The sequence below is a fragment of the Medicago truncatula genome, chromosome 6 (genome assembly GCF_003473485.1).
Source record: "Medicago truncatula cultivar Jemalong A17 chromosome 6, MtrunA17r5.0-ANR, whole genome shotgun sequence".
Lineage (NCBI taxonomy): Eukaryota > Viridiplantae > Streptophyta > Magnoliopsida > Fabales > Fabaceae > Medicago > Medicago truncatula.
In genome coordinates this window covers 30,358,179-30,362,236 of record NC_053047.1, presented here as the reverse complement: position 1 = coordinate 30,362,236, position 4,058 = coordinate 30,358,179, and the positions used below count along the sequence as shown (strand labels likewise).

At 33.3% G+C, this 4,058-nt stretch overlaps 1 long non-coding RNA gene across 1 annotated transcript; it reads left to right on the top strand.

The window, feature by feature from the left end:
* The first annotated feature begins 723 nt into the window (after window positions 1-723).
* On the top strand, window positions 724-1,571 carry LOC25497142 (uncharacterized). The gene is made up of 2 exons (XR_003013080.2): window positions 724-862; window positions 963-1,571. It is a non-coding gene; the product is annotated as an uncharacterized lncRNA (long non-coding RNA).
* Window positions 1,572-4,058: the final 2,487 nt, after the last annotated feature.

The window sequence follows — 4,058 nt, the reverse complement described above, 5'->3', positions numbered from 1 at the left end:
AAGATTTTATTAATATTTTTTGCACTACACTCTTTTGGTTATCATAAAGTATTATCTTACTTGTTTTTCCTCATAAGATTCTTAACAAGGAAGTTGCTTGTATGTGTTCCTTCCCAAGACTTAAGTCTAGTCATCTAAACATATTTATTCCCTATTGAATATTTTAATTATATTTTACTTTCGGTTGTTTCTTTAAGTGGTAAGTGGTAGGGTTGCCAACAAATTTTGAATTCCTCAATTCCATCATTTTCATCTCATTCATTTTTACAACAAAAATTATGTACATTTTTAACTTCAATTCTCAAGCCTGAATTTTTTTTATTTATGTCTATACAATGACAATTCTATATTCCATAACTAGTTAATTCTCGTTCTCTTTTTTATCAAGAGCACACAACATTTTTCTCAACTCGTGTAATTTTCACGTTTAATTTATATTAACTTTGATATAGAAAGATATAAAAAATAACTCTATATTATTTTAGTTTGTAAAAAAAAGGGTGTTGTTACCCCTTGGATCTGTTATTAAGGCACCTTTTTTCTTTAGATTCATTATTGTTGTTTCTCTTTTTGGATTTCCTCCTATATATCACAAGATGCTAAAATATAAATAATTAATATATATATAATATATTTTAATAAAGAAAATAATGAACAAATTACATTATTATAATTGACTTTTGCAACTCCTAAGTTCTAAAAAGCATTTAATTAAAATTAAAAGAGCTTGAAGTTTTACTTATTTAGAGATCAAAAATACTTTTACATTACAATTAAAGGAGTTAAAACATGGCTCAAATACTCATGTTCGTTAGTGTTTTGATCATCTTTCTTTCTCTTTTTTTGGCTGATACCAAACAAAGTAAGTTTTATTCACACCATTTTTAAATTTTCTAGTTTATATTATACACACTATTTTATCATCTTCTAGTAATATTTTATTTTGTGTTTTGACAATGCAGCTAATATTCCTTGTGAGAATAAACGTGATTGTCCACAACCGTTATATCCTAAATTTGTGACGTGCTTTGAAGGTTTATGTCGGATGCATTATCCACTAAAAAAAATTTAAAATAATTATCTTTCCTTAAATCATTGAATAATATTTGTATTCTACCAAAAATAATAATAATATATGTACCTTTATTGTGGACTATTAAATTTGAAAATAATTATGTTTCCTAAATTCATATAATAATGTTTGTGTTATGTTTCTAAGGCCTAGATGGCCCTTCATACAGTTCAGAACAGTTGTTCCCCAAGCTATAGGTTGAGGAAATCGGACTCTAGCTTGATAGAAGCTTTCACAGATCCAACATTTAACTAGAAGCACGTTCTTTGAGCTTGAACATTAGTGTCTCCCAAAATAATATGAGTATTTTTGAGGTGGAAATACTTAGTGTAAGTAAACACAGTCTAGGTTATAGTATAAAAAGATATTGATATCATAGGGACTGTAAATCTATAGCTTCATGTAGCTTTTCAGCATAAAACTTGTTTGTAAGAAAATAAAATAAATCATTTGTCCCAACAATAAATCTAAAAAGTTAAGTTGGGAAAACAGTTTAAAAGATTTAGAAATTCTCAAGATGGAAAGTGTGGTTTAAACTAAGTTCAGTTATGATAAAACATTACTGCGATTTACAAAGTTATAGCTTGGTACAACTCCTGTGACTCAGCGCTATAGCCAGTTCAAATAATATTTGGCAACCGAGATTCATATGGCTATATATCTCTCCATCTTCCTTGCAACCCAATTGGTCTTAGGGAGTGTTACCTCATCCATCGTGTTAAGGTCGTAACGACACATTGTTCAGAATACAAAGAGTCCGAACTTTTGGGGTAAGATTATGAAGAGTTTAGGGTCACAAGCCGTTGTTTCCTATGACAAGAGTCCTACCAAGAACTTACCGCTTAGCTATAGCTTTGAGGCTCTACTAAGTTCATATCTAAGAAAGAGTCTTTTAGGGTTTCGTATCTTTGTTAAGCCTTGTGCTTTATTGTATACCTCTCTGGTTGTTACAATTGATTATACAAAGCACATAGTTGGTTTGTTGTAGTTGAGTTGTATTGGATCAAAACCATCGTTTGATAAAAGACTATTATTAGGGTTTTTGAGTCCTTGATGTGAGCCGTTGTTGTATCACGTTGAGGCATAGAGTTGGACTGTAGTTAAGTTGTAAGCACGAGTTGATTCTTAGAATTGGAGAGTGTCTCCATTACCGTTGTTACTTTTAAGACGATCACTAGAATTGTGATTGAGAGGAAGTGAGATGGGGATCTCTCATATCTAGGACTATGAGAGTCTTAGGTAGAAATTACACGGATAGTGATTCAATAAGAAGGCAGTGAATTGGGATTGTTCACGTGTGAATCAGAGATTGTTCACTTGAAACATCAAATTTCACAGTACAACATTTGGCAAGATGCAGGTACTAAATGCTATGCCGTGGAGGAAGTCGATCCTTATAGTTCCCATGAAGACATAGAACGACCACGTGCAGATCAAGAAAAGAAAGTTGCAAATAACACCAGAAAAGAGGATGTCAGGGAAGGAGCTATTGGGGGCTCTTGGAAGAAGACTATTTATGAAGACTTTGATGTATAGACCCCACACGTAAGGATCACCGCATGATGAGCAGGTGCAACTTGACGACCGATTAGGTTAGTAACATCCCAACGACCTCATCATTTATATAGTCTACCTAAGATAAATAAACACGACATTACTTTTATTTAATATCCAAAAAATAAATAGGGGGGATTGAAATATTCCTAACCGCCACTTACTTTTATGCAACCAAAACAGGTAACTTGCTCAGTTGCAAATAGATAAAAATTGCAAATCTCTAATCCTTTAACTCTTATTATTTTATCGTCAACTAAAAAAAAGTAACACGAATTGTTTGGACGAAAAGATAATCCATGTGGATACGATACTCTACTTATCACTTTATTACTTGGTAAACGATTTGGTGCACTTGCCTAATCCGCACATCAGTAAACGCAAGACTTGCCTTTCAGAGCTGCAGCTCTCTGCAGCTTGTAGGTCGTTGCAGATTTGAGGTTTTTGTAGGATCTGGTCTTTTTTTTTTAATTTTTTTTGGGGCTGGAGTGTCTTCCTCCTTCAGGTTAGAAGTTGGAGATTATAACTTGTACTTTTTTTAGGGGATTGTAACTTGTACTTAGAAGGCTGCATCCTTGATTTATTAAGTTACAACCTCTCTTTTTCTTTGTCTTAGGAAGTTGCAACTTTGGATTTGAGGTTATAGCAACGACATCTGAGGCTACAACTTCTTCTATTTGATGGTTTAACTTCCTATTTCTTTCCTCAATTACTAGACAATTCATGGACGACTTATCTTGAAGCACAATTCTTTCTTTGTTGTTCTTCCTCCTCAATAGACACGGTCAGAATACCCTTTCCCTTGTGATGAACAACTCGTTTCTTTGAAGTTGTAGCTTCCAGAGTGGATGGTACATCTTTTCTGCGACTTAAGTGTTGGAGTTGTTATAGGACCAACAAGTTTCAGAGTGTATGTTCTGAAAACACAGGAATCGTTTCCTTATAGTAGATTTTCGAGTTAGAAACTAGATGCTTCGATGTTTCCCCAGAGTTCTTCAATATCCTTCTTGAACATATCCAACTCTATTTATTCAGGCGGAGGGCTATATCTCCCTGCATATTTGATTATGCCTCCAAAAAAGTAATTCGGGACTATAGGAAATAAAACTTGGAAATCCCACTTCAAAACCCATTTCTCCAATGATATTTCCTCTTCTTCTTCATTTACGTCCATAAAACCTTTTATTCATTATTGATCTTCTCAAATGCATGCTAGGTGATAAAGTGATATATTGGCAAATTTGTGTTGATGCCCCAACATCTACCCTTTTCAGTTCAAGCTCTCTTCAATGACACTAGGGCAGCGAGTTAAATAATTTATCTTTTCAACACCATTTTTGCACGCTTATGGGTTTTGGGTGTGGAAGGTTAAAATGATGGTGAAATTAAAATATAATATGTGGAGGAATGGTGTATATTTGTGAAGGGTGAA